The sequence below is a fragment of the Leptosomus discolor genome, chromosome 1, assembly GCF_034619465.1.
Source record: "Leptosomus discolor isolate bLepDis1 chromosome 1, bLepDis1.hap2, whole genome shotgun sequence".
In the NCBI taxonomy this organism is placed as follows: Eukaryota; Metazoa; Chordata; class Aves; order Leptosomiformes; family Leptosomidae; genus Leptosomus; species Leptosomus discolor.
This window is the reverse complement of record NC_141391.1, coordinates 83,072,007-83,082,057: the sequence shown is the minus strand read 5'-3', so window position 1 is coordinate 83,082,057 and position 10,051 is coordinate 83,072,007.

Sequence of the window (10,051 nt, the reverse complement as noted above, 5' to 3'; positions counted from 1 at the left end):
ACAGTAGAAAATTATATTGATTGTTACTTTCCTCTGTCTTTTCTGTCTTTTTATTCTACTGCAAGCCACCAGTGTTTCCAAAGGGAGCTTAGAAAACTGAAACAATATCTTGGTCAGCTAAATTAAACAATTGCCCATTCAGTGATTCAGAGAAACATGGAGCTCACCTTTTCAATAAGTAAAATTTTCACTCTTCATTTCTTTACACTAAGTGAAGTCACTTCTGAGGTACTACAATATGGATCCCACAACTTTTTTATAGCACTGTTATTTTGTTGGGTTTTTTTCCTGTGTTGTTTGGTTTTGTTTTTTAGAGAGGAAGAACAGGATAAAATTTAGGAAAAATCAGACGTCCTTAATGACTAGAAGTAATAGAAGTGGGATAAATGTGCAGCGTCAACAGATAATGGCAGCAACCTTAACTCTGGCACTAATCAATGCCAGAATGATTAGGAGCTACTGATATACTGATACTGAAAAATGCAGATGAGATCATATTATGCACATAGGAGGTACTGTCAGTAGCGGTAGATGATTATCAATGGCCTGATTAAGTAGATTCTGAAGAATCTCCTATATCAAAATGGTAAAAGAGCTTGTTGAATTTAGCTGAAAAAAAACCCAGAGGGAACCTGACTCTATATGAAGTGGAAAGATGCTACAGAGGTTGGAAGAGCAGCATTTAAAAGGCCTCAGTTGCAACAAAGATGAGTACTATTTTAATCTGGAAATAAAAATGAAGTTTCTAGCTATGGAAGGAGTGGGGCTGCAGAATAGCTGTCCAAGAGGAGCAGGTACAAAACCTGTGTGATTATCAATACACCATGTAAAGAGATTTGTTGGGGGTTTTTAACTCTAGAAAATAGCTTAAAAATTAATTTTAAAAAATCAGGGAAGGTCCTAAGTCAAGCACTTAAAAGTCAAGGCATTTCAAAATTAAACCTGCCTGCCTCTGCAAAATTTATATTGCCCTTTCCCACATGCATAATTTCCACAGCACTGTTGCTCAATGCACAGGCGCTAGGATGTCAGTAGTGTGTGAAGCAGTACATGCAGAAAGAAAAGATACATGAAGAAGGCAGTAACCAGATATGGCTGTACAGAACAGGATTCTACTCTTTTCTCTGTTAAAGAAGTTCAACATGTTGCTGTTTCTAGGACGGCTCACGGCATTCTCTATAGTTTTCCCCTTGGAGAACACAAAGTTCAATTAACTTAAAATTAAAGGAACAGTTATCTGCAAAGGAACTGGCCTTAATAAATTAACAATGTTGAAATAATATCTGTTTTTCAATATTTATTCAATATAGGTTTCTTCTAAATTCGAAAAGAATAATAAGGGGGTTTAGGGTTGTTTTTTTAGGGTCTGTTTTACTTTCTGATCTTCATACAAGAACCACCATTTCGTTCTGATTGTCTGTTTGCAGGAGAGCTCATAAAACAACAAGAATTCAAATTAATTTCGTTTTAGGTTTGCAGACTCTCTCTTTTCTGTTTGCAAAGGTATAATTCAAAAGGACACCGTCACTCTCAGCTGCCAGACAAAACTGAACTTGTGTTAGGTTAAGAAGTGTTTGCAGGAGCAAGCCCTACAGTAACTCTTGTATCATAATCATCCAGATGGAGCAAGATTGATGGGGTCTGGCCCCAGAAATGTTGCCACACATTGTGAGAATTTGATAACTTTAAAATATCTTTAACATTTCTAGATAAATTATTAATAAAGAAACAAACGAACTAATGTTTGCTCTTCAGGTTGCTTCTACAACATTTTGTGCTTTTATACTGCAGTGCCAAAAGAAGGGACATAAGTTAATTAACAACTGTTTTACTAGAGTCCCACTGACATCACCGATGATGCACATTCAAAGTAAAGAGTGAACATGTCTGGATTGCTTTTGATGTAGTTTTTTTTTGAAGTGCTGGCAGAATATTTTAAAACCATCAAAATGTACTTTGCTCTTTGTCAACAAACTCACAGCTTTTAATAAAGTTTAACTGTCAAGTAGATACCATACTTTGCCATTTTGAACTGAGAAAGACATTTAATGAAAGCTGTGAATAAGCAACGTGAGTAGTTTCACGGAAATTGATGTGCAACCTGAACAACAAATGTAAACAAACAGCTGTTACAATCCCATAAAATGGCCCATCTAATACTGTGAGATTCATTTGTACAAAACCTCATCCTTTGAATCAGAATGTAAGAGCTACGCAAAGGTTTTGTGAACCTCTGCCAAATTATCAACATACGTTCTAAGAAAAAACATGGCATTTGACTAAGAAAAGGGAAATAGTCTTTTGACTTCTCATTTAAAACTATGACATTACTCCTGAAATAATGTTTCACATTCTCCATCTGCCTTTTTTCTACTATTTATTACTGGTATTATTTTCTAATACTGATCTGCAATTTACTTGATCTGGGATTTAGAATTATGAGAAATGATGGAGTTAGGAATCTTGCCCACTCTAAATTTTGCAAAATACAATTTACAAGATTTCTATACAAATACTAATGATGATTCAGAAAGACCTATTGTTAAACTGTGAACAATTATGAAGTGCTGTTAACCACTTCTATTTACATTTGGTGCTAATTAAAATACTGAGATTTATACAGAATCTAAACATTCCCTTTTAGGCTACCAAAGCTTTATCTCCAGCACTGACTGTACACAGCGTGTTGTATGTCTACAAGACAGGGCTGGGGCTCACTCAGAGACACTGAGAAGGCTGGTACATCCCAACTTGAATGAGTATAGGCATGATGGTGACAAAATAAAATCAACACCATGTTGTGGAGTATTATCGAAGTTATTCATCCATGCTGTCCTCTTCTGACTTGATTATGCTTTTCAGAAGGGCTAATGGGATACCATGACATAAAAGTAGGAAGGGAAAACACTATGAAAACAATGATAGATGTTAAAAAAGAAAGAAAAATGTAGAAAGCTTCATAGACCTTCTTCAAGGATTATTTGTTATGAATTGATAAATTTCAATACCTTTATAATTTCCCAGCTGAGTTCTTTCATTTGCTGGCATTAAGAACATGCAACTTTAAACATCTACAAGGCAAGCATGAACATTTAAGCTGGTTGTCTCGGACTCCCTTAATAATTCATCAGAGAGAAATGGGCATTTCAAAGATGTGAATCCACTTACCTGTTTTTGATCTCTACTTTTAAGTGATGTAAGTACTATCTAGTAGGGCCTCCTTCTCTCCATTTTGAAGGGAGCCCAGCATGACTAGCTCACATGTGAACATCTCTAATAAAAACATCTCCAGTTGTTTAAATGAATCCTACATTTTCCTCTTTCACTAACCATATTCCAATAATTTTCCAGTAAAAGAAATTTTGATTCAAAAACCTTGAATGCACTTAAGCAAGTGATATTCAGCCTTAGCAACTCAAAGAAAACCTTTACTATTACTAGTTCTGGAACTGTTTCTTACTGTTTGCTGCTAAATTGAGCTGTAGCTTCATTCCAAAGCACTTTTGGTGGAATTCATATTCTGTTCAGTCTTAAATCAGCAGAAAGATCAAACAAAAGAAACCAAGTTCAGAATTACTCGGAATGAAAAATACGAAAAGTGGCCACACAACTTTCTCCAGTCACACTAAATTTGGCAAAACTTTCCTATAAATTCTCACAGTGTATTAAAACTTTGTATGTAAAACCTTAACAAATGTGAGTACGAATAAGGCAAACAATTAGACAATGAAAAAATCTGAAAAGCTGGGATATATGGTCTAAGTGGCTAAATATCATCCTCAAACATACTGGAAATAGCAGCACATCACTTGATTTGAACACATTTCTTCTGGAGAAACAATGTGCTTCGTGCCTTTTAAAGCGCTTTGTGGATGCAGTGATGGCAGGAACCACCAATTTGGTGATGATCAGATGTAACTAGCAAAAGTGAAGAGTAGATGCCCTTGACAAATGCTAACTGATGTTAATTAAAATTCAGAACAGCACGGTGTGAAGACACATGGGGGGGGGGGAATCTTCATCTCCCTATATTCATCATTGAGCCTGAGCTGATTGTCTAGGCTCTCTATATTGTCAACAGAAAGAGAGAAAAAAGTACATCCAGGAGGTGATTTATCCCAGACATCTTTGTGCCTCTGGAGATGCCTCTTTCTCTTCCTGTACTGATTGTAGAGAGTGTTTAGGTGATTTATACCTGATACCCAGCATTTAGACAACTAAAAGTCAAGCAAGATAAATTTTACCCTGGGGACAGAAAAAGGTCCACTGTAACTTAGGAGTTCATCAGTTTTAATGGACTGAGGAGAAAGAACTGAGCATACTAGTAATTCACAGAATTACTCTAAGCCACCAGTGCGCTTCAGGTATGAAAGGTAAATGGGATCCTCTGATGTGCCAGACAAGCAATTTTCCATTGACAGAGAAGTAATAATACCGCTATATAAAGATGGGTGAGGTCTCACCTGGAATTTGAACAAAGCATCAGTGACAGAAGAGAACTAAAAAAATGTAGTATTAGAACTAGCCTTTTATCGTAGGCTTTGGTTAGAAATTAAAATCAGGTCCCTAAACCTTACATCAGTCATGTTCTGGAACAGATTCTACAAAGACAGACCATCAAAACCCCAGGTGCTTTTAAGATGGATCTTGATGCTGCCCATCTGCACTGAGAAAATAAAACTAGACTCAGTGAGAAGGTGGCACCTTTCAATCCAGAGGTCCTATGGACATAAGAGATACAAACAGTGCAAATTATTCTGCAAGGAAAGACTCCCAACATATTCATTTAACTTGCAAATTACAAGTAACATTTAGGAAGAATAATGTAATTTTAAATGAGATTCCTTTTCAACAAGCTTTGCAAAGAAAAGTGCATTTTTCTGAATCTCAGAATAAGCAGGGAAGGAAAAATAAAGCTTAAAAAATTATTAAAAAAAAAAAAAAAAATAGACCACAGTATCTTCAGGTATTGTTTAAATAAGTTTTCAGTGGGTAACTCAGTTACACAAAATTAAGTTTCTTTTAACAATTTTTACTCATAATACTACAATTGTTATAGGAGCCCTCACACCTATACTGACTGTACTGATATATTGTTTTACATGCAAGAAAAGCCTTTGTGTAGAATCAGTTTTCCTTTTATCATCCAGTAGTTAATTTACTCATTTATGTGGGTCTTTCATACAGCAAGAGAGGAGACAAAAAAACATTTAAAGATATCCTTTTTTTAAAAAAAAACCAGTAAGACTGGCAGGAGAAAGTCAGTCAGCAGGAAGAACAGTGGCATTGGCAATTACTTTATAGAATGTGAAAAGGATTTAATTTGCAATCTTACCTTCATGCCATGAGCAGAGCCATGTGGGCTGAGCAGGCTGCCTCCACAGAGACACTTCACTTGTCCAAGGCTCCTCATGATATTCTCCAAGTTTTGGTGGAGGTCCCTGAACTTTCCCATCAGATGCAACTTTCTCTTTCTGGAGAACATGCTGGCAGGAATCTCCACAGGAGCATCTCCAAGGCAAAGGTGGTTTGTTTGTTTTTTTTCCAGACACAGTATTTTACCTGAAGTCCAATGAAGCAGCTGAAAGGCATGTCCTTCTTTGATCTGGTGAATACTTATCCTTCCAGACTCCTCAAGGAATGCATTACTGCCTTGCTCTTGTAGTTCTTCCATACATTTAAAGAAGATTTTCTTTTTAATATTCTGTTTCAGTGATTTAAAGAGAAGACTGCAGCAAACATTTTCCTTTTTAGAAGGCAGAAACTACTTTTAAAAGCAAAACTCTCTGAAGCACCCTTGATGAGAAACATACCCAATAGTTCTCTTTTTAAGACATGGTTTTCAAGTGTAGAAAAGTTAACAATGAAAGGCAGGAGGAATAAAATAGGAAATAATAAGGTCTGGTGAAAAAAAGAAAGTGTAAACCAAGAAGAATTAAATATAATTATCTGCAATGTATGAAAGAAAATTGAAATCACAGTTATAAAAAGCCAAAATTTAGTATGATAAAAAACTTGTATTTAAGTGTCTAGTCAAGTAGTCCAAGTAGTGTCCTGCATAGGTAACTATGTTTCAGAGACATTACATACGTTGAAACTGGACTAAGTCACAAGGTACATCTGGCTGCTTTAGGCAGTGATGGTTCAGCACTATTAAGGAGAAAGTCAGCTGTACTATTAACCATACTACATTTGTGCCTATAATTTATTTGCTTGTAGAACTAACCTGTATCAGAAGCCCTAAAATAAGTATTCAATGAGGCTGTGAAGCTTTAAACCTTTCCACTGAAACATACTGACTTTTGACTAGAACTAAGAGAGTTCACAAGCAGTTTTCTGCTCTTACTGCAGAAAGCGTCTGAAGATGATAAGCTCGAGAAGTAAGCATGGGTTTATGTAGTAGGAAAGGACTGACGTTAGGGATGTTCTTTCTGAAGGTTGTCATATCTTTGGGCCATATATGAAGATTCAAGAGGTATTAGAAATTCCTGAGAGGATGACAGTATGATCAGTCTCAGCAAAACTACAGACCACAAAATTCTTCAGGCATCCATGACCTCTGCATCCATGACTCAGGGACAGACTAGATCCTCAGCTGCATCTGTGGCTGTTTCACAAGCAGTAGAAGAATCAAAGTAAAACTAGATTCTCCGTCACCTCTTTCAGCAAAAACAGTGCTGGCCATCTGGAAAATGGGATCCCCATGAGGTAGTGCTAAGATCATGTCCTTCCATGGACACTGGAACTCAACACTTCTACTGAAACCAAACCCTGGAGCACTCGCTGAAGCCTTCAGGTTGTCACCATTAACATCTAAATTCACCACTTTCAAAACTATCCTACACACAAACTTACAGTTAACACATGAAAAAGAAAGTTTTCAAGGATAAAGCTACTGATGACATTTACTGTCACCCTATGCTGTCATTTTAAAGGCATAAGCAATATGGAGGAATCTTGCAATGCACTGCCCAAAAGGATTTAGAAAATACCTTTTCTTTCTCAAGGGCAACTTGAAAAACACTGTAAAAAACACTGTAACATTTCAGTGTCTCCTGTATCAAATAATGATATAAAAATGTTTTTTATATTTGTTGTTACCAGTTCTCTGCAAATTCTGTATTAGAGGCAACTATCTTCTCTTGGTCCTTTGCTTATAGTAAGAAACAACAATAATACTGTTTACTATTATAAGCTTAATTTCATCTATGTTGATATAGACTGCTGTCCTATTATCCTTTAATGGTAATTCACAGAAGGAACAGAGAAGAGAGATTCGCCTTCAAGAAAGAAATATAATTTACCAGTAATTAGTCTTCTTTAGGATGCATGGTCTATAAATAAATCTGTTCTGAGGGTACACCTACACCTTATCACTCCAGACTGCAGAGATCTTCTTTTTTGCAGTAACCATGGAATAAGTATTCACGCTGTTGTCATCACTTTTGGGACAATGGCATAAAAAACATATCATGCCATAAACTGTTCTAATTCTTTCTCAGCCACAGAGACACTGTCTAAAACACCAAAGGAAACCCTGCTAATAGAGCTCAGAATGTCTTCTTTCTTTTTTTCACTCTCGAATTAATATCCACATGCTTGTTCACACTGTGTGACTTTATAAAATTACCTGCCATAAATTATCTAGGAGAGGTTCTTGACGTGCCTCATGCAAACAGCACTTCTAGACTGACTCTATCAAGTGCTCTGGCAGCTCTTGAGGCAGCTCATAAGAGACAGCACAGTGTCTGGGGAAAGAATGGTAGCTATATAGAAGTTCAGTAGCTCAACTGTCTCACAGAAGTTGTATACTCAGTTGGGAGTATCAACTACTGAAACACCAACCATCTGTCTAGATAACCGCTCGATATGTCAGAGATATACACAGCCTGTATCTTCTGAGAAAGTCTGGACTACAAATATAAAGGGAGCTCTTTTGCTATTAAAGATACAAAATAAGGCATGTTTCTTAGAAGCATAAAGGAACATGAAAGAAAACGTAAGTAAATCAAAGTGAATTTAAGACACCATCTTCAGCAAAAAATGACAGCTGCATCTTAAGATATGGTCTCTCTTTAAAGAATAAGGTCAAAGAAGGAACCACATGTGTATGAATTTCTCTCATTTTTCTAACAGAGAAGATGACAGTAAAGCAAGCCACCTGTTTTGGAGAAGGAGAATCCATAAGAACGTGGAACACCAAATTCAAATTCTTGTAACTCACTTGCTGGGGGAGGGAGAGATCTTTAAGCTCAAGACTAAGATGGATGTTAAATTGACCTCAGTAAAGATAAGGAAATTATAAGAAAGGATCAGACTGCTTCAGCTTGAGCAGGTAACTTGAAACAGTCTGAACTGACAGGAAGGAGAGGAAGTCCAACAAACACATCAACCCAAAAGCCCAACCTAGTTAATAATGTGCATTCTCTTCCATTACTTACAAGGCTGTCTCTGACAAGACAGAAATAGGAGTGCTGCATCTGCAGTATGGAGAAAAGCACTTCAAGACTGAGATGAGCCAAACAACCCACATTCTGTAACAACAGGTACAGAAGTAGTAGCAGAAGTCTCTAAGAAAGGAAGAAGGCCTTGATATTAAAATTCTGCCCCACCCAGTGGGCTACTATCTAAGCTCCTAACGCCCTCCCATTCCACTTTTAGAAGTATGGCAAAGGGATCACACAGAAGTATGCCTTATTCTGGTAATCCTGAAAGAAGACACCAATGAAGATTAAATGAACAAGAAATAACTCGGTTGGCCATTGCAAAAACTGAAATAGCTCTAAGTAACACCTATCAAATACAACGTGGTGTGAATAAGAAGATGGTTGCAAGTGCAGGTACAATAAAGAGCAAACATCCCCCAAACCTGAGCAATAAGGTCCACACAAACCCAATGCAACAGCACAACCACTTGAAAAAAAGAATTTAGAAGATTTTCTTAGTGGAGTAGGAGGTGTAACATTCCTTTTTACTCTTCCTTAACTCTGCAGGCTCAGAATAAAGAATTATTTTGCAGAATGACAAAATGAACTTTAAAATGCAACTAAATACGGCCTATTGCATAAAAATGTGCCATTAATGGCATAGTCTCTTTTCAGAATGGAAGTGCGCAGAAGCGTTTACATTTGCTATAGTACAACAGGCTGCTAGGTTAGTTTACTTTTTTTTTTTTCCTTACAAAATCAGAGATTCGCTCCCTGATGTTGTGAGCCTAAATTTGCTCTCTCCAGACCCCACTGCTTCAAAGTCTCCAAAGGGATTGTTGCTATCAAGTCTCACCAATTTTCACCCATCAGCATCTCCCAAATTCCATCTGCACTGACAGAAAATCTAATATTTTGCCTCGAGAACACCTACAAAAAAACATAATTACCATTTTATTAATTTAATTTAATTTAATTATTTTATTTTTTACTGGTGAGTGCCTTGTGCTCTCTATTCCTTCGGCTTAACCTAGGTCTGAAAACATGGTAGGGCTGTTCCACAGGTAGCGCAGTGGCAGCTTGTGATCACTTACTTCTTGTGCAGAACAACTACTCCTGACCTTTGAGTTGCAAATCATAAAGATTGGCTAACGTTACTGCCACATGCTCAGCAATAAGCTAACTCATGACATGAACAAAGTTTTCACTTTGTACGTTTAGTGCTTAGTGCAATGTGGCTCTGGCTTCTAACATCTGCTGCTACCAGGCTATAGTTATATCCTATTTAGCCAAATTAATCCCTGATAAAATACTACTAACTTTAACTGGATTTCAGTGCAGTCATAAGGTCTCTCTTAGATATAAACTGTGTAAGTGACAGTTACTCAGGAGCCCATTTCTCAGCTTCAAATAATGTGCTAGTGTAACAGAGAGGATTTCACATCTCTGGTGAGCAGTGAGGACATCATGGAGTGTTCTGGATCTTCCAGTGATCATGAACTGACAGAGTTTCAATCAAATAGAAGAAAAAGAAATGTAGGTACGCAGCTTCGTTTCTTAATTTCAAAATGGACAGCTTTGCCAAATGTTATTTTAGAAAATAGCCTGAACTTACGGTTAAACAT